Below are 25977 nucleotides of genomic sequence, written 5' to 3'. Positions count from 1 at the left end.
TTTTTTAAAAAATCGTAGAGGGAGACTAAGAGATGAATACACTAAACAGATTCAGAAGGATGTAGTTTGCAGTAGGTACTGGGAGATGAAGCTTGCGCACGATAGAGTAGCATGGAGAGCTGCATCAAACCAGTCTCAGGACTGAAGACCACAACAACAACAACAGGTGAAAATTATTGTGGTTTGTTTGCTGGGAGAGAATATATATTTGTGTGTGTGTGTGTTTAACGAGAGGGAGTGTAAGGGGGAGGGGGAGGGGGAGGGAGGGGGAGAGAGAAAGAGAAAGAGAATGAGGAAGAGAGAGAGAGAGAGAGAGTGTGTACAAGAAACTGCGATTGTACGAATTCTTTCATCTAATCGACCTTCGTTGGTCTTCGTTGACTGGGCTAAGTACTCCGTACGCACCGTATAAGAGGGTGGGTGTCTGATACTTCGCATTGAACGTTTTATTATGCACCCACTGCATTTAGTGAAGCACCTTGGTGCGACTGGAAAACAAAGCAGCTGCACTGGAAACTGGTTTAGCTGCGCTGCGTTTCGGTCGGGCTATTGGCGTATGTCGAGACTCTAGCCTTGGAGCCGCTTGTGGAACGAGTTTTGTAGTATGTACCTGTCCAGGTTCTTCCCATAGCCAGTGGGAATGTAAATCTGGCTCCTGCGCTTTCGTGCGTGCAAATATTTTGCAACCAGCTGTGGTCGTGCACCTCACAGGCAACTACGAAGGGCCTGCAGCGTGAAGGGGAAAAGAAACTGATTCGTGTCGTAGCAGGTTTAATCCAAGTCATAAGCAGCAGAGAAAATTTAGTAAGATGTATATTAGTGTAGCGGTGTCACGGGTCCGCCAGCTAATTATTCTGTTCTCGTAGTTATCCAAAGTCAACTGAGCAGGACCAAATTATCAGTGAAGGTGAGTAAGATGTTCAGCGATCACTGCAAAGCCTAGAGACTGGAACTTAAAATATGAAGAAGGGTAATACAATGATTGTAGATCGACTGTTGTTTATACGATCTCCGAGACTCCGACGAGCATGTTTAATCGCCTAATTGGTAACGTTTTCTCCCTTCGTGCACAGTGGCAGTGGCACTTTTCAATTGCGAAGTGTGACTGACGTGTAACTGTCTCGTGTAGGTGACAGTGACGAGCGTATTTACAGTGGAGTGTTCCAAGCGTGTGTGCTGTTTTGCCATCGGTATTGTGCTGTGCAAACTTTCTGCTACACTCTATGAGTTGATGCAGTGGCGTCGCCGCGAGAATGCATACGCGGCAGCCTGTGACAAAGGCGGATGACACTGACAACAGCGGAGAGATGGCAACGATTACCCTCAAACTCGAGCACTGCGGGTCCAAAGAATCCGAAGCTCAGATTATAAATCGTATATTCGTTATCCGTACTACTAACGCCATGTGTTTATCAGTAATGTTATAGTTTTAGTTGACCGTTAAGACCAATATGTTCTTCATTGTTGAAGATTGTCATATCACAGTTTGCGGAAACGTAACTGAGGATTTAGCTACTGCAGTTAACTAATTTTCCAGTTTTCATATTTTTAGTGTATACGGATTGCTAACACCATAATTATCTGTTGTAATGACTTATTTAAGTTCACTTAATTTTTAAATAACAAAATTGTATATTCTAAGCCCTTATTTTAAACTACTGTAGTTTACAATGCCCAGTTTGGAGAACATTGAGTAAATGACTAGCTTTCCCTGAAGCTAACATTTTAAAGAAAGAGGCGTTACATATGTCCATCGAAAGGAGACACGAAAACTTCACGATATTGTAAGAAATGTAAAAGAACCTATCTGTAATATGTGTCTCCAAACGATTTGCAAAAATTATATAGAATAGTAAAAAAAGTTCTGTCTTGTTGTTACCATTTCATTTTTAAATCATTATATTTCTGAAGAAAATGGTATTACACTGTTACTATTGTTATCAAATCTGCTTTTGAATACGAAAAGGAACATTTTAAAAAGTTTCAATATAAATGCTATCTACTTTAAGTAGTTTTGAAATGTATGTTCTTTGTCTTTAGCAATGTATGTCTAATAACTTTTCAATAAAATACTTTCAATATATTTCATACAGCTGGCACAAGGAAAAAAAAGTTGTCCAAGTGCGAGTAAGACTCCCACACTGAGAATTCTGTACAAACTTAATTACATATATAGTTAATTCATCCTGAAAATCGAACATCTCGACGATTTTTGCCTGTTTTCGATATCGACACTAACAGAACATTGCCCCCGGGAATTCCAATACCCACATCGAAATCTCTAAACTAGTTCCTCACACTAGCCCGGACACACAAAAAGAAGCGAGCAAAGGACTCCAGTCTATACATGGAGAGAGGCAAAAGTTAATAAAACATTTTTTATTTAATTACTAAAACAAGAGTACAACTTACATTTTAACTTTGCATGCAGTAATGTTCGTCTATTGTGCTTTTCACGGATGATGAATGCAACGTGCACGGAAGCGCAAAAGAAGCTGGTATAGGCATGCTTATTCAAGTACAGAGATATGTAAACTGGTGGATACGGCGCTGCCGTCGGCAACGCTTATACACTCCTGGAAATGGAAAAAAGAACACATTGACACCGGTGTGTCAGACCCACCATACTTGCTCCGGACACTGCGAGAGGGCTGTACAAGCAATGATCACACGCACGGCACAGCGGACACACCAGGAACCGCGGTGTTGGCCGTCGAATGGCGCTAGCTGCGCAGCATTTGTGCACCGCCGCCGTCAGTGTCAGCCAGTTTGCCGTGGCATACGGAGCTCCATCGCAGTCTTTAACACTGGTAGCATGCCACGACAGCGTGGACGTGAACCGTTTGTGCAGTTGACGGACTTTGAGCGAGGGCGTATAGTGGGCATGCGGGAGGCCGGGTGGACGTACCGCCGAATTGCTCAACACGTGGGGCGTGAGGTCTCCACAGTACATCGACGTTGTCGCCAGTGGTCGGCGGAAGGTGCACGTGCCCGTCGACCTGGGACCGGACCGCAGCGACACACGGATGCACGCCAAGACCGTAGGATCCTACGCAGTGCCGTAGGGGACCGCACCGCCACTTCCCAGCAAATTAGGGACACTGTTGCTCCTGGGGTATCGGCGAGGACCATTCGCAACCGTCTCCATGAAGCTGGGCTACGGTCCCGCACACCGTTAGGCCGTCTTCCGCTCACGCCCCAACATCGTGCAGCCCGCCTCCAGTGGTGTCGCGACAGGCGTGAATGGAGGGACGAATGGAGACGCGTCGTCTTCAGCGATGAGAGTCGCTTCTGCCTTGGTGCCAATGATGGTCGTATGCGTGTTTGGCGCCGTGCAGGTGAGCGCCACAATCAGGACTGCATACGACCGAGGCACACAGGGCCAACAACCGGCATCATGGTGTGGGGAGCGATCTCCTACACTGGCCGTACACCACTGGTGATCGTCGAGGGGACACTGAATAGTGCACGGTACATCCAAACCGTCATCGAACCCATCGTTCTACCATTCCTAGACCGGCAAGGGAACTTGCTGTTCCAACAGGACAATGCACGTCCGCATGTATCCCGTGCCACCCAACGTGCTCTAGAAGGTGTAAGTCAACTACCCTGGCCAGCAAGATCTCCGGATCTGTCCCCCATTGAGCATGTTTGGGACTGGATGAAGCGTCGTCTCACGCGGTCTGCACGTCCAGCACGAACGCTGGTCCAACTGAGGCGCCAGGTGGAAATGGCATGGCAAGCCGTTCCACAGGACTACATCCAGCATCTCTACGATCGTCTCCATGGGAGAATAGCAGCCTGCATTGCTGCGAAAGGTGGATATACACTGTACTAGTGCCGACATTGTGCATGCTCTGTTGCCTGTGTCTATGTGCCTGTGGTTCTGTCAGTGTGATCATGTGATGTATCTGACCCCAGGAATGTGTCAATAAAGTTTCCCCTTCCTGGGACAATGAATTCACGGTGTTCTTATTTCAATTTCCAGGAGTGTATAAGACAACAAGTGCCTGGCGCAATTGTTAGATCGGTTACGGCTGCTACAATCAAGATGTAGATGACTTTGAACGTGGGGTTATAGTCGGCGCACGTGCGATGGGACACAACATCTCCGAGGTAGCGATGAAGTGGGATTTTCCCGTACGACCATTTCATGAATGTGCGGTGAATATCAGGCATCGGGTATAACATCAAATGTCCGACATCTCTGCGGCCGGAAAAAGATCCTGCAAGAACGGGACCAACGACGATTGAAGACTATTCAACGTGACAGACGTGCAACTCTTCCGCAAATTGCTGCAGATTTCAATGCATCATCGATATGGGTTTGATGGCCGGTGTGGCCGAGCGGTTCTAGGCGCTACAGTCTGGAACCGCGTGACCGCTACGGTCGCAGGTTCGAATCCTGCCTCGGGCATGGATGTGTGTGATATCCTTAGGTTAGTTAGGTTTAAGTAGTTCTAAGTTCTAGGGGACTGATTACCTCAGCTGTTAAGTCCTATAGTGCTCAGAGCCATTTGAACCATTTTTTTGTTGTCCGTCTGTCTGTCTGTCAAGAGCCCTTTCTCTCAGAACGGGTAGACGTATCTAGTTCAAATTTCTGTCACATATTAACGGCTATGGTCCGTTAGAGCTGTAAAAAGTTTAAACTCCTAAGACACTTCAGTGATAAAAATAGGCTCATTTATGTTACATATTTTCATACTCGCAAACTCACTCAACAAAGCCTCTAGGTACTTCCCGTTCAGCTAGAAACATGAAATTTGGGAAGAAGCAAGTATAAGTAAAGTGAATAATTGGTAGCCTATGCTGTACAATCACAATAAAGTCATGAGATGTTCAATTGACTCTTCTATTAGAACATGTTACGCGTTTCGGGATTACACCCATCTTCAGACATCACAAACTTCAACTCCTTCCCAACCCAACAGGCGTACAGCCTTGACAGCTCAAAGAAAGTGTCGAATAACACATGACTGCGACACAAGCAGTCTTGAAGCAGAGCGTATACTCCCGTAAATCTTTAAATAGTTAAATTATAATTATGTCAAATCAAATTTTTTTCCATATGAACATACACCGAAGAGGCAAAGAAACCGGTACGCCTGCCTAATATCGTGTATAGCCCCTGCGAGCACGCAGAAGTGCCGCAACACGACGTGACACGGGCTCGACTAATGTCTGACGTAGCGCGCCCGGCTAGCCGCGCGTTCTAACGTGGTACTTCCCGAGCGGGAAGACGTGCCGGTCCGCGGCAAGAATCCGCCCGGTGGGTTAGTGTCGTGGTCCGGTGTGCCGGCCAACCTGTGGATGGTTTTTAAGGCGGTTTTCCATCTGCCTCCGTGAATGTGGGCTGGTTCCCCTTATTCCGCCTCAGTTACACTGTGTCGGCGATTGATGCGCAAACACTGTCTCCACCCGCACGTACCCATAATTACACTCGTCTGATATGAGACGTTCCCGGGAGGGGGGGGGAGGGGGCGGGGGGGGGGGGGGGGGTCCACGGAGGACGAACCGCGCAATAACCCCGGGTTCAGTGTGCGGCAGCAGTGGGGTGGGTGGACTGCTGTGGCCTGTTGTGGGGTTGTGAACAACTGAGGGCTACGGCGAGACGAAGCCTCTCCGTCGTTTCTAGGTCCCCGGTTTAATACACAATACACGACACACAATGTCTGATCTAGTGTTGCAATGAATTGACACCACGAATCCTGCAGGGCTGTACGTAAATCCGCAAGACTACGAGGGGGTGGAGCTCTCATATGAAAAGCACGTTGCAAGGCATCCCAGATATGCTCGATAATGTTCGTGTCTTAGTAGTTTGGTGGCTAGCGGAAGTGTCCCTGGAGGCACTCTGTACCAATTCTGGAAGTACGGGGTGTTGCATTGTCTTGCTGGCATTGCCCAAGTCCTGCTGGAATTCACAATGCACTTGAATGGATGCAGGTGATCAGACAGGAAAGCTACGTACATGCCACCTGCCACAGTCGTATTTAGACGTATCAGAGGGCCCAATTCACTCCCACTCCACACGCCCATCACCATTACAGAACCTTCACCAGCTTCAACAGTCTCTTGCTGACAAACAGGGCCCATGGATTCATGAGGGTGTCTCCATTCCCGTTCACGTCCATCCGCTCGATACAATTTGAAACGAGTCTCGTCCGACCAGGCAAAATGTTTCTAGTCATCAACAGTGCAATGTCGGTGTTGACGGGCCCAGGCGAGGTATAAAGCTTTGTGTCGTACAGTCATCAAGGCTACAGGTGTGGGCCTTTGGCTCCGAAAACCCATATCAAAACGGCTCCGTGCATTATGGGACTTAACATCTCAGGTCATCAGTCCCCTAGAGCTACTTAAACCTAACTAACCTAAGGACATCACACACATCCACGCCTGAGGCAGGATTCGAACCTGCGACCGTAGCGGTCACGCGGTTCCAGACTGAAGCGCCTAGAAGCACTCGGCCACACCGGCCAGCTAGGGACAACAAAGCGGGCCTATAAGAGTTCCGTTTTTACAGACGGAAACCCAAAAAATTAAAAAGGTGGGCCCATTTGCTCCAATTATGCACGAGTTTTGTACGACTCCTGCTATAGGTTAATCAAACGTGTCTGCCGGAATGACACTGGAACATGGAACCCTTGCGTTTCGTGGGCAAATGCTCTAAGCTGGCACGACTGACGGTTCATCCTCGTAGCTTTCCTAGCGCCAGTACCCATCCATTGCTTTCCAAACTTCAGTAGCTCTCCCCTACTTTCCAAGCTTCAAATAAGTTATTGTGCATACCTACTGGGGTTACTCCTAGCGGGAAGAAAATGTGGATAAAAGGGTTAGCAACAGCCTAGGGGATTATTTCCAGGACGAATTTTCGAAAAGTAATATCGATACACTGAAAAGTGTATAGGTTGGTTGGTTGGTTCGTTGGTTTTTGGGGGAAGAGACCAAACAGCGAGGTCATCGGTCTCATCGGAGTAGGGAAGGAAGTTGGCCGTGCCCTTTCAGAGGAACCATCCCGGCATTTGCCTGGAGCGATTTAGGGAAATCGCGGAAAACCTAAATCAGGATGGCCGGACGCGGGATTGAACCGTCGTCCTCCCGAATGCGAGTCCAGTGTGCTAACCACTGCGCCACCTCGCTCGGTCGAAAAGTGTATACATCATGAGAAATGGTACTTTGAACTGTTTGCCATTATGAACGTCTACGGATGCCTGAACACTTAAGGGATACCTATTCTTTGCCTACTAGAAGAGCACGAGTGAGTGAGTCGGTTGCAGCAAGAAAGAAAGGGAGAGAGAGAGAGAGAGAGAGAGAGTGGAGTCGCCGCTGAGTGATATTTGATGGCGAACGTGCCGAACAGAGAATGAATTTTATTTAAGATGCTCACTGCTGTGACTGAATAAAGATAATGAAAGTCAGAGATGATTTTGTGGAGAGAAGTCACTGGAAAAAGATAATATGCCTTGAGTTCTGTTTTGTGCAAGCGCTAGCCGAGTGGTTATTGTAGAGTAAAGATTACATTGTGTTTAACAGTATCTCGTTTTGGTATCCAGAGCGAATTATCTGTCATGTCTTCAGAATCTTAATCATTATTCTTCACTCTCCACCTTCAGTTAAAAGTATTTCATCAGAAAAGCAAAGAGTAACTTTTACTTAATTTAAATATTACACTACTCGCCATTAAAATTGCTACACCAACAACAAATGCAGATGATAAACGGGTATTCATTGGACAAATATATTATACTAGAACTGACATGTGATTACATTTTCACGCAATTTGGGTACATAGATCCTGAGAAATCAGTACCAAGAACAACCACCTCTGGCCGTAGTAACGGCCTTCATACGCCTGGGCATTGAGTCAAACAGAGCTTGGAAGGCGTGTACAGGTACAGCTGCCATGCAGCTTCAACACGATACCACAGTTCATCAAGAGTAGTGACTGGCGTATTGTGACGAGCCAGTTGCTCGACCACCTTTGACCAGACGTTTTCAATTGGTGAGAGAACTGGATAATGTGCTGGCCAGGGCAGCAATCGAACATTTTCTGTATCCAGAAAGACCCGTACAGGACCTCCAACATGCGGTCGTGCATTATCCTGCTGAAATGTAGGGTTTCACAGACATCGAATGAAGGGTAGAACCACGGGTCGTAACACATCTGAAATGTAACATCCACTGTTCAAAGTGCCGTCAATGCGAACAAGGGGTGACTGAGACGTGTAACCAATGGCACCCCATACTATCACGCCGGGTGATACGCCAGTATGGCGATGACGAATACACGCTTCCAATGTGCGTTCACCGCGATGTCGCCAAACACCAATGCGACCATCATGATACTGTAAACAGAACCTGGATTCACCCGCAAAAATGACGTTTTGCCATTCGTGCACCCAGGTTCGTCTTTGAGTACACCATCGCAGGCGCTCCTGTCTGTACTGCAGCGTCAAGGGTAACCTCAGCCATGGTCTCTGAGCTGATAGTCCATGCTGCTGCAAACGTCGTCGAACTGTTCGTGCATATGGTTATTGTCTTACGAACGTCCCCATTTGTTAACTCAGGGATCGAGACCCGGCTGCACGATCCGTTACATCCATGCGGATTAGATGCCTGTCATCTGGACTGCTAGTGATACGAGGCCGTTGGGATCCAGCACGGTGTTCCGTATTACCCTCCTGAACCCACCAATTCCATATTCTGCTAACAGTCATTGGATCTCGACCAATGAGAGCAGCAATGTTGCGATACGGTAAACCGCAATCGCGATAGGCTACAATCCGACCTTTATCAAAGTCGGAAACGTGATGGTACGCATTTTTCCTCCTTACACGAGGCATCACAACAACGTTTCACCAGGCAACACCGGTCAACTGCTGTTTGTGTATGTAAAATCGGTTGGAAACTTCCTCATGTCAGCACATTGTAGGTATTGCCACCAGCTCCAACCTTGTGTGAATGCTCTTAAAGCTAATCATTTGCATATCACAGCATCTTCTTCCTGTCGGTTAAATTTCGCGTCTGTATTACATCTTCGTGGTGTAGCAATTTTAATGGCCAGTGGTGTATATATATATAATTTTCATATTCCAGATATACTTATGGTCTTCATAAAACTGAGTTATAGCTTCTCGGATGTATACACCAATAGAAGGCACTATAGGGCCTCGATGGCGCATTTTATCACTGGTTGTAAACAATGGTTTCAGTTTTGTTTCTGCCATGTATATGTTACCGTCAATTGTCACATGTTGATGTTCTGACGTGGTTATGCCTGTACGACTCTTCCGGTAATCGTATGTATTGTTAGTTTGCGCTTTTGTGGGCTCGTGTAACTGCGTTCTTCGCCTGTTCTCGATTCCTTCTGTTTTTGTGTTTTAGTACCGATGGTGACTATGTTTAATCGAAATCCAGATCTGCAATAAATTACGGATTCTGTGACTGACTGCTATCCTTCTTCCCTTTTGAATATTAGCTGTTCGTGGGAGCACTCACAGCGTATGAGACACATAATTCAGTCAGCCATTTAATTTCTAATTTTTTAAAAGGATGGATCTGAAAAACAGCCTAGCAAGAAAGAACAAGAAGTGCGATGTCCTCATTATGCATATACTGTTCCACCAGGGCAGTGTTTGACATCTGTTAAAAACAGCTGCCAAAACCAAAACTTGAATCATCATCCTCCAGAAACTCTGTAGCACATCATGGGGATCAAATGCATCAACACTCCGTACTTCAGATCTGAGACGGGTTACCCTGTGGTGGAATACTGTCCACCAGCCTGGATGAGTAGTGCTCAGACAGAAGTTGTTGATACACAGCTCAACCATACCATGCGTCTTATAGCCGGTAGCATCACACCCATACCTCCTTACCGTCTGCCCATACTTAGCCGTGTACCACCTACATCTCTGCGGCGAGAAAGTGCATTTGTTTCACAGTGCAAAAAACTACAGAAAATCTCCCTCGTTACGTGGGGTATTCCAAGCATTGGCGAACGTAAGCTTCGCTCTCGTCATCCACCTCTAGAAACAGCAAGAATTTTTGTTCGATGCGGCTTTAATACTGAGGACTAGTTGGTTGGTTTTGGGCATAGAGGGACCAAAGTACAGTGCCATCAGTCCCTTTCTCCTCATGGAAACAAGGCTCAGGTTAAAAACAATTGCCAAAAGGAGTCGGAGACAGGAAAAGGACGGTAAAATAACGGGGAACCGCACAGCAAGAGAAAACGAAAGAAGCTAAGCAAAAGGGGTAAACATACAGTAATAGGAAAAGTAGGGAAAGGTGTGAAAATACTATAGCAGATGGCCGAGGCTGACTGATCACAGGAAAAAAAAGGATGAGCCAGCCACTCTGCAACACACTAAAGTCTCCAGCCTAAAAGACAAGGCGAGATAAACGGACAAAAAGTACACAAAGGCAAAAAACAACAAAGAAAGAGTGAGGAAGAGAAAATGGAGAGAGGGTGGAGGCCCGGGAGAGAAGACCAGACGCCCACTCTTAGATTGTGTGATAAAAAAACCCTTACGAATAAAACGTAAAACAACACCAACCATTGAGGCATTGTCGCCCAACACCGGAGGCATGGTGCTGGGATGGTTAAAAGTCCATCGCAGAGCGGCTGAAAATGGACAGTCCAACAAGATGTGGACGACAGTCATTTGGGGAGCCAGAGTGACGGAGGAGCTGCCGGCCGCGGTGGTCTCGCGGTTCTAGGCGCGCAGTCCGGAACCGTGGGACTGCTACGGTCGCAGGTTCGAATCCTGCCTCGGGCATGGATGTGTGTGATGTCCTTAGGTTAGTTAGGTTTAAGTAGTTCTAAGTTCTAGGGGACTGATAACCACAGCAGTTGAGTCCCATAGTGCTCAGATCCATTTGAACCATTTTGAACGGAGGAGCTGACGATGTGTTAGCCAAGTATGGCCGATGTGGAGCCGGCAAAGGACAACGGAATCGGGAGTGGCTTGCATGGATGACCGCCACACATTCGTTGTCTCCTTGACAACGTGCAGTTTATTGGGTGTTCTGAGGGTGCGCCATTCAGTTTCCCAGATCGCGAAAACTTTGCTGCCGGAGACCGACCGAAGATTATTCCCCGGCAAGCCAATGTCCAGAGTTGGTTTACTGGTAGCCTGGTTGACCAGACGGTCAGCAAGTTCATTGAACGGGTTCCCGACATGTCCCGGAGACCAAATGAAGGTCACAGAACCTTCACTGTTGCCGAGGGCATAAAGAGACTTCTGGATAGTCAGTACCAAAAAATGACGAGAGAAGAACTAGTCCTTCTAAAGCTGCTTAAGGAGTCACTACTGATGACAAAGGACTCACCGGAGCAGGAGTGGATAAGCTTAAGAGTGCGATAGATGGCTGCCAACACTGCAGTGAAAACACTGCAACCAGCTGGCAAGGACCGCGGTCGGAGACACACATGGCATGTTAATTCTACGACAGAACAACTTAACATGCCATGCATATCGACCGAATAAAAACCAACACTGGCAGGTATGCCGATTCTTTACACAAATGGAAGGCAATAACTCCACAGAGTTGTCACCGTGGCGCTGAGAAGTAGATTGCTCGACACTCAATTCGAGAATATCCTCTGAGAGCTTTCCCTGGCGACCCAACAGAGTTCCCGGTGATGACAGAGAGATCATAGACTATAGTCGTGACCCGGTTGTTAGTTTTAAATTTAAGATATGGATCACAGAGCCATAGACACGGTGAAAAAGGCTAACGTACCGTTTAACGAGAATGAGAACACTGATGCTGTCATATTGGTCTATCATTGGAGGAGCAGCTTATGGGCGCTCATTGCCGAGGTTATCACGGTATGCCGTTGGAAGGACGATAAAGCATCTTACAGTTACACCAGATGAGCATAAGGCGAAGATCAGTCTGTGGTCTGAAACTTGAAACGTCCATCAATAGGACGCTAGCCGACTGTTCCAGAATTCAGTCACGTTGAACAAGACATCAAATTACCCCATCCACTGAACGGCTTTTTCTGTTGAAGGGTGGATCTGGCGGCACGTCGAACATACAGAGTATGTTGTTGTTATTGTCTTCAGTCCTGAGACTGGTTTGATGCAGCTCTCCATGCTACTCTATCCTGTGCAAGCTTCTTCATCTCCCAGTGCCTAGTGCAACCTACATCCTTCTGAATCTGGTTAGTGTAGTCATCTCTTGGTCTCCCTCTACGATTTTTACCCTCCACGCTGCCCTCCAATGCTAAATTTGTGATCCCTTGATGCCTCAGAACATGTACTACCAACCGGTCCCTTCTTCTTGTCAAGTTGTGCCACAAACTCCTCTTCTCCCCAATCCTATTCAGTACCTCCTCATTAGTTATGTGATCTACCCATCTAATCTTCAGCATTCTTCTGTAGCACCACATTTCGAAAGCTTCTATACTCTTCTTGTCCAAACGATTTATCGTCCATGTTTCACTTCCATACATGGCTACCTTCCATACAAATACTTTAAGAAAATACCTCCTGAAATGCCGGCCGCGGTGGTCTCGTGGTTCTAGGCGCTCAGTCCGGAACCGCGCGACTGCTACGGTCGCAGGTTCGAATCCTGCCTTGGGCATGGATGTGTGTGATGTCCTTAGGTTAGTTAGGTTTAAGTAGTTCTCAGTTCTAGGGGACTGATGACCACAGATGTTAAGTCCCATAGTGCTCAGAGCCATTTGAACCATTTTTGAACTTCCTGAAACTTAAATCTATACTCGATGTTAACAAATTTCTCTTCTTCACAAACGCTTTCCTTGCCATTGTCAGTCTACATTTTATATCCTCTCTACTTCGCCCATCATCAGTTATTTTGCTCCCCAAATAGCAAAACTACTTTACTACTTTAAGCCTCTCATTTCCTAATATAATTCCCGCAGCATCACCAGATTTATTGCGACTACATTCCATTATCCTCGTTTTGCTTTTGTTGATGTTCACCTTATATCCTCCTTTCAAGACACTGTCCATTCCGTTCAACTGCTGTTCCAAGTCCCTTTCTGTCTCTGACAGAATTACAATGTCATCGGCGAACCTCAAAGTTTTTATTTCTTCTCCATGGATTTTAATACCTACTCCGAATTTTTCTTTTGTTTCCTTTACTGCTTGCTCAATATACAGATTGAATAACATCGGGGATAGGCTACACTCCTATCTCACTCCCTTCCCAAACACTACTTCCCTTTCATGTCCCTCGACTCTTATAACTGACATTTGGTTTCTGTACAAATTGTAAATAGCCTTTCGCTCCCTGTATTTTACCCCTGCCGCCTTCAGAATTTGAAAGAGAATATTCCAGTCAACATTGAAAAATCTTTCTCTAAGTCTACAAATGCTAGAAATGTACGTTTGCCTTTCCTTAATCTATTTTCTAAGACAAGTCGTAGGGTCAGTATTGCCTTACGTGTTCCAACATTTCTACGGAATCCAAACTGATCTTCCCCGAGGTCGGCTTCTACCAGTTTCTCCATTCGTCTGTAAAGAATTCGTGTTAGTATTTTGCAGCCGTGGCTTATTAAACTGACAGTTCTGTAATTTTCACATCTGTCAACACCTGCTTTCTTTGGGATTGGAATTATTATATTCTTCTTGAAGTCTGAGGGTGTTTCGCCTGTCTCATAAGTCTTGCTCACTAGATGGTAGAGTTTTGTTAGGCCTGGCTCTCCTAAGGCTGTCAGTATTTTTAATGGAATGTTGTCTACCCCCGGGGGCCTTGTTTTGACGTAGGTCTTTCAGTGCTCTGTCAAACTTTTCACGCAGTATCATATCCCCTATTTCATCTTCATCTACATTCTCTTCCATTTCTATAATATTGTCCTCTAGAACATCGCCCTTGTATAGACCCTATATATACTCCTTCCACCTTTCTGCTTTCCCTTTTTCCCTTAGAACTGGGTTTCCATATGAGCTCTTGATATTCATGCAAGTGGTTCTCTTTTCTCCAAAGGTCTCTTTAATTTTCCTGTAGGCAGTATCTATCTTACCCCTAGTGATATGCGCCTCTACATCCTTACATTTGTCCTCCAGCCATCCCTGCTTAGCCATTTTGCACTTCCTGTCGATATCAGTTTTGAGAAGTTTGTATTCCTTTTTGCCTGCTTCATTTACTGCATTGTTATATTTTCTCCTTTCGTCAATTAAATTCAATATCTCTTCTGTTACCCAAGGATTTCTACCAGCCCTCGTCTTTTTACCTACTCGATCCTCTGCTACCTTCACTACTTCATCTCTCAAAGCTACCCATTCTTCTTCTACTGTATTTCTTTCCCCCACTCTTGTTATTCGTTCCCTAATGCTCTCCCTGAAGCATTCAACAACCTCTGGTTCTTTCAATTTATCCAGATCCCATCTCCTCAAATTCCCACCTTTTTGTAGTTTCTTCAGTTTTAATCTACAGTTCATAACCAATAGATTGTGCTCAGAGTCCACACCTGCCCCTGGAAATGTCTTACAGTTTAAAACCTGTTTCCTGAATCTCTGTCTTACCATTATATAATTTATCTGAGACCTTCCAGTATCTCCAGGCTTCTTCCATGTATACAACCTTCTTTTATGATTCTTGAACCAAGTGTTAGCTATGATTAAGTTATGCTCTGTGCAAAATTCTACCAGGCGGCTTCCTCTTTCATTCTTTAATCGCATTCCATATTCACCTAATACGTTTCCTTCTCTTCCTTTTCCTACTATCGAGTTCCAGTCCCCCAACACAATTAAATTTTCGTCTCCCTTCACTATCTGAATAATTTCTTTTATCTCATCATACATTTCATCAATCTCTTCGGCATCTGCGGAGCTAGGTGGCATATAAACATGTACTACTGTGGTAGGCGTGGGCTTCGTATCTATCTTGGCCACAATAATGCGTTCACTATGCTGTTTGTAGTAGCTTACCCACATTCCTATTTTCCTATTCATTATTAAAGCTACTCCTGCATTACTCCTATTTGATTTTGTGTTTATAACCCTGTATTCACCTGACCAGAAGTCTTGTTCCTTCTGCAACTGAACTTCACTAATTTCCACTATATCTAACTTTAACCTATCCATTTCCCTTTCTAAATTTTCTAACCTACCTGCCCGATTAAGGGATCTGAAATTCCACGCTCCGATCCGTAGGACGTCAGTTTTCTTTCTCCTGATAACAACGTCCTCCTGAGTAGTCCCCGCCTGGAGATCCGAATGGTGGACTATTTTACCTCCGGAATATTTTACCCAAGAGGACGCCATCATCATTTAACCATACAGTAAAGCTGCATGCCCTCGGGTAAAATTACGGCTGTAGTTTCCCCTTGCTTTCAGCCGTTCGCAGTACCAGCACAGCAAGGCCATTTTGGTCACTGTTACAAGGCCAGATCAGTCAGTCATCCAGACTGTTGCCCCTGCAACTACTGAAAAGGCTGCTGCCCCTCTTCAGGAACCACACGTTTGTCTGTCCTCTCAACAGATACCCCTCCGATGTGGTTGCACCTACGGTTCGGCTATCTGTATCGTTGAGGCATGCAAGCCTCCCCACCAACGGCAAAGTCCGTGGTTAATGGGGAAGCATACAGAGTAATGAACCGTAAATAAATGTCGTGTGACTAGGGCCTCCCGTCGTGTAGACCGTTCGCCAGGTGCAAGTTTTTCGATTTGACGCCACTTCGGCGACTTGCGCGTCGATGTGGATGAAATGATGATGATTAGGACAACACAACACCCAGTCCCTGAGCGGAGAAAACCTCCGACCCAGCCGGGAATCGAATCCGAGCCCTGAGGATTGACATTCTGTCGCGCTGACCGCTCAGCTACCGGGGGCGGACAATGAACCGTGACGCTGCACAAAAATAAAGACCACCATATCCTAGACAAAGCTCCTAACACGATACACCCCAACTATAAATTATAAAATGGCGTATCGGCTCCCACCCAAAAGCTGCAGTATCGGTTTCCTTTCACATTAGTCATAGCGTTGTAACATGTAGCAGAGGTGCACCACATGAACGGCCGAAGAAAAGCCTCTCTCTGTGCAGAACTGCGACTAAGCCGCGAAGTTTACCGAACCGCTTTTGTTACACGTGCAGGCACGGTGTGCAGAGCACGGAGCGGCGCTGTTAAGCGAAAGGAAGTGGGTGTGATGCGTCGCATAGTACACAGAGCAGGTACTAGAAGCCGAACCTTCCGAGCCTGAAGGCATGTGTGTGACGCAGCTCTATATGCAGGGCAGGTGCTGTGCTGATTGGCTGCACCCGAGCACTTGAACCATGACAAATGTCTTGGTGCTGTGATGTAGCACGTGATTACCTTGGCCTGCCAGATGCTGAATATTTTCTCCAACACTGTCCTCTCAGACAGGAAATGACGCCACAGGAGACTGGCTCACTGTGGCCGCCCTCACAATCTGCCAAGATTTTTTTCTGTTCTGCCCGCCAGTCAGGTCCTTAATCGAACTCCTGTTAAACAAAACCGCGACAGCTGCTCAATAATCCTTTACTCTTACAACCTGTTTCGCAACACTACACTTGCGTCATTAAGTGCTCTAGGGAGATAGTGTTGAGTGGTAATGTGCTGGATCAGACCAAGTTTACTCACATTTCAAAAAAACCACTTTATTTCAAGAAGCAGGAAATTTTACAAGCGTAAAATATATCAGCAGATACCACCGGAACTTATTTCACTTTACAAAAGAATACTGGTGTCAGAATTTACCACAAAAAAGTTCAACACAGCTGTTTAATGGCGTCAACATTTAAGTAACATTGCCAACCAAATTAACTATTAAACTGAAGAGAAGAAACGGTTGTCACCTCAAATTTGAACAACCATTGGCAACACGATTTACTACAGTGATCTACTAAGTCACAGCTGGCAGAAGTTAACAACATGAGCATAAAGTTAAGCAGCAACCGTCAACAACATTTAGTGTCACAATTTAAAAAAAAGTAACTGTTGGCAGAATTTAACAGAATAATGAATGAGCAAGACAGCAACTGCCAACAAGATTTACTATTACAACTTAAGAAAGGCAACTGTCGGCAGAATTCAAAAATGGCAAAACGCCAACTGCCAGTAAGATTTACTGAAAAAAAGAAAAAAACTGGTGTAAATATAATTTAGTGTGGTACTAACAATTAAACTGAAAGTTAAATATTATTCAGAATGGGTACTCCACCAAAGTACGGGAGCAAATATGTTTACTTCTACCGGCCCAAAAGGCCCTTTTAAATAATGAAAAACAAACAGTGCGAGGGGTTGCTGTAAAGTTCTTGGCTTTGTTGCCTTATAGTTGAAACAAAAAAAAAAAAAAAAAAAAAAAAAAAAATAGAGGCTCATTTGAAAGACTGAAATTTTAATATGTAACTACGCAAATAACACGTGTTCACTATTCGTACAATTTGTTCTGTGGCACATAATTGCCGAGATGACAGAGTCCCAAGCAAGTTTCCCGTCACTGGGGTTCTCCAGGGAAAGCCCGTAAGGAACTTTCACACTGATATGTCACAAGCACCGCAGTGCTTCCTGCAGCACTGTGAAAACTTGTATATCTCGAAGAACCCTGTAGCAGTAGCCCTCAAACTGCAACATCGGATGCTGTCCATGAGCTGCTTCATCAGGAGCGACAAACAGCCACCAAAAATATAGCCGAGTTTCTGGGAGCGTGTTGGTTTCATTAGCGCCGCAATACTACATATGCGCAAGCTTTCAGCGAAATGGGTGGCGAAATATCTGAACTATCAGCAGAAGGAACATCGAAAGACATTTTGCGCCATTTTGAATCTCCAAAGACCTATTTGGAGAAGTTAGTGACTGTGGGTGAAACCTGACTTCACATTTATGACCCCGAAAGCAAACAAGAATCAAAATAATGGCGCCACAGCAATCCTGAAGAAGTTACATACTCATTGACGGTGTCCGCTTTCTGGGAGGAGGACGGCATTCTGATGGTGGGCTATTTACCTCAGGGATCCACTAGAACCGGAAACTATTATGCTAATCTGCTGGACCAGCTGATCGAAGCAGTTAAGAATAAACGCCGAGGACCAAAGGGATTCTTTTGATGAATGACAACGCACCTGCGCACAAGTCCAACTTTGCGGCTCACAAATTGACGACCCAGGACCCTGAACTAGGCAGCCATCCACCCTTCTCGCCAAATATAGCCGCCTCGGACTATCATCTTCCCCGAACTTCAAGAAACACCTGAAGGCTAACCGGTTTCAGGACAGTGAAGATGTCAAGGAGGCTGTGGACAGCTAATCTCAGGGAATAATACAGTTTATTGAATAGATGGGTAAAACTATAGCTTTATTCAATCTTGGTAAGGCCAGGAACTTTTCAGCAACCCCTCGTACGCACCTTCAATCAGTACCATTATCTGTACCCTGAAATAGTACCAAACCCCGTCTGTAAGACGGAACTATCAGACAGTAACGGAAGCAAAAGCACAACAGAATTTTGCTCAGGAACACTAAACAGCTGGCTTGTCTAACTAGTTTCTTAATTTAGTTCAATTATCGTAGCTTATGGTAACGTAAAGCTTATAGTAGCAAGTCATGTATCGGTTCCTGTAGGAGCCTTAGTAATCATTTGCTGCCACCGGCTCCAGGATCCATGGATACACAAAATGGACAGACAGAATTACAAGATCAAATGGCTCTGAGCACTATGGGACTTAACTTCTATGGTCATCAGTCCCCTAGAACTTAGAACTACTTAAACCTAACTAACCTAAGGACATCACACAACACCCAGTCATCACGAGGCAGAGAAAATCCCTGACCCCGCCGGGAATCGAACCCGGAAACCCGGGCGTGGGAAGCGAGAACGCTACCGCACGACCACGAGCTGCGGACAATTACAAGATCCCCTTCCTGTAACACACGAAGCAGAGATAAACAATCAAAATAAATTTACGAGTTACACATACACAGAACAGACCACCTTCAGATTAAAGAACTGCTGGTCCACACAAGGTACAATAAGTAAGACTTTAACTGCCACGTCACAGGAGTGAATTTACATTCAGATTTGCCATTTTCAACAGGGCCCATACTTAACACGATCCATCTTGGCCTAGTACTTCTACTGATACCGTATGATTAGTAAGAAATAATTTTATAGGAAATCACTTAGTACCCGATCTGAGATAACTAGTTCACTGGTGATACTGTGCTTCTGACAAGTTGTTGGGTAATCAGAATGGCGAGCACACAAACGGTTAGATCACAAGCAACATAATAATCGTAAAACAAAATGCTCACCGTTATTTCTGAAGATCGACGAGGAAATCAATAGCAGCCCCAAATAACCGAGGCTACTAGCAAGGGGTACTTTCACCGTACAGCTGTATTTCAGCAACCGACGCACCACAATCTAAAGGTAGCCCTTACGACCACTGTTCCGAATTGATGGGCAGGTAGCAAACTCGCCACCGCACCTGCCGCAGAGTTCCTTCAGATGTTCGCTTGCTGAGCACAAGCAAAGATCCAACCGTTACGTCGGAACAAGTCCCCACCAGTCGACATTTATTGTCCAAACATCAAAACCGTCACATCAGAACAGCACAGACTCATGTTTTACGTGTAGCTGCTGCTGCCGCTGCTCCACCGCCGGCTGCGAAAACACTGCCCTTGCTCGCAGCTCTCTGCCTGCCCGGAACTGAGTGAGGCCGGTGCCGACCGCGGCTGTCCTTAAATCGCACGTCAAAGCGGCCGTCCCTCTGGAGCCAGATACACCGCACCGGCCGTTCCACAGCCACCACCAGCGGCTGAAGCTGGTACTGAGTTGTCGTGGTCTTGTCTTGACTGTAGATATTTTAATACGTGGTTCTCTTAAGCAGTGGCGGCGTCATGTAAGCAAAACTCGACTTAAATCGTACGAAGTGTTACCGGAGTATGCTAGGTCTTATTTTGTTTTATTTCAATAACGCGGCGACGAAGCTTCAAAAAGAAAATGGCTCTGAGCACTATGGGACTTAACATCTGAGATCATCAGTCCCCTAGAACTTAGAACTACTTAAACCTAACCAACCTAAGGACATCACACACATCCATGCCAGAGGCAGGATTCGAACCTGCGACCGTAGCGGTCGCGCGGTTCCAGACTGAAGCGCCTAGAACCGCTCGGTCACAACAGCCGGCGATGAAGGTTCGAATCAGTTATTACGTTCTGATCACGTATAAGAGCACAGAGTAAAAACCAACATCTCGCTTCAAGAAAACACAACTCGTTTCAAATAGTTTATGGTCACTGCGCGTGATACCAGTGAACTATCCATTACACACGTTACAGAAGGGACTGCGTCGACGTAATTATCTGGCCTGCACTATTCATTCTGATTTTTAATTATGGATTTGCAAAGTTTATAGCCTTTCCTATTTTTCTTCTTTAGATAGGTCAGTAAAAATTCATTAATAAGTTGTCAAAACGATCCAACTAGCTCAAAGTTTACGTCCGATCAGAAAAAAAATGTTCAAATGTGTGTGAAATCTAATGGGACTTGACTGCTAAGGTCATCAGTCCCTACGGTTACACACTACTTAACCCAAATTATCCTAAGGACAAACACACACACCCATGCCCGAGGGAGGACTCGAACCTCCGGCGGGACCAGCCGCACAGTCCATGACTGCAGCGCCTCAGACCGCTCGGCTAATCCCGCGCGGCCGTCCGATCACAGACTCCAACAGTCTGCAGTACTGAAATTTTATACTAACACTTGAATGTCGATATCGATACTGTTAACTTCTGCATATGTTCACACTAAAATGCAGTTAATTTCACCTTTTACATTTCACTTGGTAATTCCGTTTAATGTCAAATACCACAAACCACCAGCCCTAATCAGTAAAAAATCTGACTTTCCCTCTCTTTAAATAAATCAAATGGTTCAAATGGCTCTGAGCACTATGGGACTCAACTGCTGTGGTCATTAGTCCCCTAGAACTTAGAACTACTTAAACCTAACTAACCTAAGGACATCACACACATCCATGCCCGAGGCAGGATTCGAACCTGCGACCGTAGCAGTCGCACGGTTCCGGACTGCGCGCCTAGAACCGCGAGACCACCGCGGCCGGCTCAAATAAATCCAAATCTCTGAAATTATATCTTTGGATGGTGAAAATTACGCCGACTAATGGCATGTAATATTTTCGTAAAATGGCCGGCAAACTTTTATAAATAACTTGGTATATTTTAGTACTTCGCCCTACACAAAGCGCGCCGGCCGCGGTGGTCTCGCGGTTCTAGGCGCGCAGTCCGGAACCGTGTGACTGCTACGGTCGCAGGTTCGAATCCTGCCTCGGGCATGGATGTTTGTGATGTCCTTAGGTTAGTTAGGTTTAATTAGTTCTAAGTTCTAGGGGACTTATGACCACAGCAGTTGAGTCCCATAGTGCTCAGAGCCATTTGATCTACACAACGCGCAATAGTAGCAATCGCAATGACAGTAATAACTGCAATCAAAGGACAGGAACCCGAACAGGAATCGGAATAGTAATAGAAACAGTAATGAGCTAACAATGATGTTTACGTACATATATAGGCAAAACAAACTATGGTCTTACAGCTTTGTTCTCTTACAACTTCATGTTCTTATTCATTTTACTAACATTTAATTAAAATTTTTAAATATTTCAAATAGTGCTAATTTAAAAGTTATCATGAAAGAAAGAATTACTGAAATATTTCCCGAACACTGACGGAAATGCGAGAGTGGTTACAACTAGAGGTACTGCCACACTGACGCAACTATTGAGTAACCCCCTCTCTCTCTCCGTCAATCCCGCCACCCCCTTCGTTCTCTCCATATCCTCCTCACCCCCGTCTCTATCCATCTCAACCTCTTGCCTTTATCTGTCCCTTTCCTCCGCGCCCCCTCCCCCTCCTCTGTGTGTCCATCTCTCCCTCCCCCTCTCTGTCCGTGCCCTCCTCTATCTCACCATGACCAGGATATAATTCCCACCACAATACCAGCCTGGTGGTTACTACCCCACAGTATTTCATTCCAAATAGTAAATAATATGTGTACCAAGTTTGGTTGAAATCGATCAAGGGGGTAAGGAGGAGCTTTTTTCCCCGCGCTTTTTCCAAAATAAGCACCTGTTACATACTTTTAACATGTGTCATACATATTTGTATATACAGGATCAGTCACTTAACGTTACCGCTGGATATATTTCGTAAACCACATCAAATACTGACGAACCGATTCCACAGGCCGAACGTGAGGAGAGGGGCTAGTGTAATTGTTTAATACAAACCATACAAAAATGCACGGAAGTATGTTTTTTAACACAAACCTACGTTTTTTAAAATGTAACCACGTTAGTTTTGTTAGCACATCTGAACATATAAACAAATACGTAATCAGTGCCGTTTGTTGCATTGTAAAATGTTAACTACATCCTGACATATTGTAACCTAAAGATGACGCTTGAAACCTCCGACGTTCAATTGCGTGTTGTAACAAACACGGGCCACGGTCGGCGAGCAGCATCTGCAGGGACATGCTTACGATGACGACCGTGTTTACGAGTGTGGCTGTAGTGCACTGTTGTGGTTTGGTCTAGCTGTCGCAGTGTCCGCATGTAGCGCTTGCTGCTATTGTTATTCTGCATTCGTCTCCGCACGCAGACCAACTGTAGTACACCGTGTTACCAGACGTCTGTGATAGTGTAGTGTTGTAGGAACTGTGACCATGGTGTATTCGAACTCTGAAAAGGCGGAGATGATACTCATCTATGGCGAGTGTCGACGAAATGCAGCTGAAGTCTGGAGGGTGTATGCAGAACGGTACCCGGACAGAGAGCATCCAAAGTGCCGCACATTGCAAAACATCTACCGCCAACTGTATGCAACAGGTATGGTCGTAGCACGCAAACGGGTCCGTAACAGGTCCGTCACAGGAGAAGCGGGTGCAGTTGGTGTGTTAGCTGCTGTTGCCATGAACCCACACATGAGTACACGGGACATTGCGAGAGCCGGTGGACTGAGTCAAAGTAGTGTCATGCGCATACTGCATCGTCACCGCTTTCACCCGTTTCATGTGTCGCTACATCATCAGCAATTACGTGGTGATGACTTTAATCATCGAGTGCAATTCTGTCAATCGGCATTAACAGAGAATGCGTTGCAGTTCTACCTGTTTACCGATGAAGCGGGTTTCACAAACCACGGGGCAGTGAATCTACGGAACATGCATTACTGGTCCGTGGACAATCCTCGCTGGCTCAGACAGACAGAGCGACAGCGACCGTGGACTGTAAATGTATGGTGCTGAATCATTGGCGACCACCTCATTGGTCCTCACTTCATTACAGGGACCCAAACAGCTGCAACATACATCGCGTTTCTGCAGAACGATCAGCCAACGTTGCTCGAAAATGTCCCACTGGAAACGCGTCGACGTATGTGGTATCAGCATGATGGTGCACCTGCACATTCCGCAATTAACACTAGGCTGACCCTTGACAGGATGTTCGACGGGCGTTTCATAGGACGTGGAGGACGCATAAATTGGCCAGCCCGTTCTCCTGATCTTACACCTCTGGACTTCTTTCTGTGGGGTACGTTAAAGGAGAATGTGTCCCGTGATGTGCCTACAACCCCAGAGGATATGAAACAACGGCCGGCCGGCGTGGCCGTGCGTTTCTAGGCGCTTCAGTCAGGAACCGCGTGACCGCTACGGTCGCAGGTTCGAATCCTGCCTCGGGCATGGATGTGTGTGATATCCTTAGGTTAGTTAGGTTTAAGTAGTTCTAAGTTCTAGGGGACTGATGACCACAGATGTTAAGTTCCATATTGCTCAGAGCCATTTGAACCATTTTGATATGAAACAACGTATTGTGGCAGCCTGCGGCGACATTACACCAGATGTACTGCGGCGTGTACGACATTCATTACGCAAAAAATGGTTCAAATGGCTCTGAGCACTATGGGACTCAACATCTGTGGTCATAAGTCCCCTAGAACTTAGAACTACTTAAACCAAACTAACCTAAGGACATCACACACATCCATGCCCGAGGCAGGATTCGAACCTGCGACCGTAGCAGTCGCGCGGTTCCTGACTGAGCGCCTAGAACCGCTAGACCACCGCGGCCGGCATTCATTACGCCAGAGATTGCAATTGTGTGCAGCAAATGATGGCCACCACATTGAACATCTACTGGCCTGACATGTCGGGACAAACTCTATTCCACTCCGTAATTGAAAACGGAAACCACGTGTGTACGTGTACCTCACCCCTCATGGTAATGTACATGTGCGTCAGTGAAAAAGACCAATAACAAGGTGTTAGCATGTGGACGTAATGTGCTGTTCCAGTCTCTTCTGTACCTAAGGTCCATCACCGTTCCCTTTGGATCCCTACGTAATTCCCTGCTCTCCGATACACACGATCGAACAGCGGAGGAGTGGTACTCAAGCGTCAACTTCAGGTTACAATATCTCTGGATGTAATTAACATTTTACAATGCAACAAACGGCGCTGATTACGTATTTGTTTATATGTTCAGATGTGCTAACAAAACTAACGGGGTTCCATTTAAAAAAACGTAGGTTTGTGTTAAAAAACATACTTCCGTGCATTTTTTTATGGTTTGTATTAACCAGTTACACTAGCCCCTCTCCTCACGTTCGGTTTGTGGAATCGATTCGTCAGTATTTGATGTGGTTTACGAAATATAACCAGCGGTAATGTTAGGTGACTCACCCTGTATATACCAGCAGTATCTGTGGCGAATTTCCCCCTGCAGTTTCGTTTTCACGCATCTGAGTGTTTATGACGTCATATCTCGTAAACGATGTGTCACACAACTATATAATTTAGCACGTACATTCAATTGTGTATTGGGATACTACGCGAACAGATTTGGCAGTAAAAAATTAATAAGTCAAACTTCATGCATGATGTGGAAGTTTTCCACGCAACTCGGTGTTTATGACGTCACATCTCCTGAAGTACGTGTCAACAATGATATACTGCAATTTTGCAGCTACATTCGTTTGTGTATGAGAGTACTGTATGCAAAACGTCTCGTTAATGAATTTTGTAGTAAAGAAGTAATGAATTAAAATGTCATGTCCGATGCGGCAGTTTTACTACATGTACAGCGAAAGCGTAGTAAGCGATACACTTTTTCCCTTTCATCATTTTATGAGGGTTTCTCAGCGAGAAAATGTTTTGTAAAGGTTTGAAGTAATGTGTAAATTTTTTTTGCAAATCATTAAGTTCTCTCATTGTCAAATAATGGATGAATGAGGTCTGCGAACTCACGTATGATGTGCTGCATTTGTTTTTAGCCCCAACCTCTCCCCTTTGATAGGTACGAGGTTCTCATCCCCACAGCAATTTTTTCCAGACAATAAGTGATTTGTGCACCAAGTTTGGTTGAAATCGGTCTAGTGGTTTTGGAGTAGATTGTAACATACATACGTACATACATTTTTATCGTATTTACGGATTTGGATGGCGGAAATGCTATGTGGCTACGCGGAAATATGAATTATCTGCATATCCAAAACTATAGTACACTTCATAACAATTTGACATTTGCTGTATACTGCCTTGAACAGCATTGCAGTTTTCATGACTGGAGTGTACTTGGGAGCGAAATAACTGACGATGGCATAAGTGAAAAATATACCTGATGGTGGCCTAAGTAAAAAACATAGAAAAACAGTCTTGCAATTGGAGTTCCTGAAAAAGAGAAATACGTGAACCTTCTCTGAAGGTACATGTCGTAAGTATAGCCTTCGATGGAAGCGAAGAGTGAGATATAAAGTGCGGATAAGAAAGCTGAAGCTTTTGAAAAGTGTTCCTGCAGAAGAATGTTGAAGACCAGATGATATGTGATGAACAGCAACAGAGTCTAATCGGTCATAAAAAGAAATGTAAGTCGCATATTGTCTAAAAGTGTGAGTGTGGTGGTCTAGCAGGTGCATCACTAGAGTTTGGCCCGGTAGGTCCTGGGATCACTCCCGC

This window comes from Schistocerca nitens, chromosome 7, assembly GCF_023898315.1.
Source record: "Schistocerca nitens isolate TAMUIC-IGC-003100 chromosome 7, iqSchNite1.1, whole genome shotgun sequence".
NCBI classification, from domain to species: Eukaryota; Metazoa; Arthropoda; class Insecta; order Orthoptera; family Acrididae; genus Schistocerca; species Schistocerca nitens.
The sequence above is the reverse complement of the archived record's forward strand: the minus strand, read 5'-3'. Positions refer to the sequence as shown.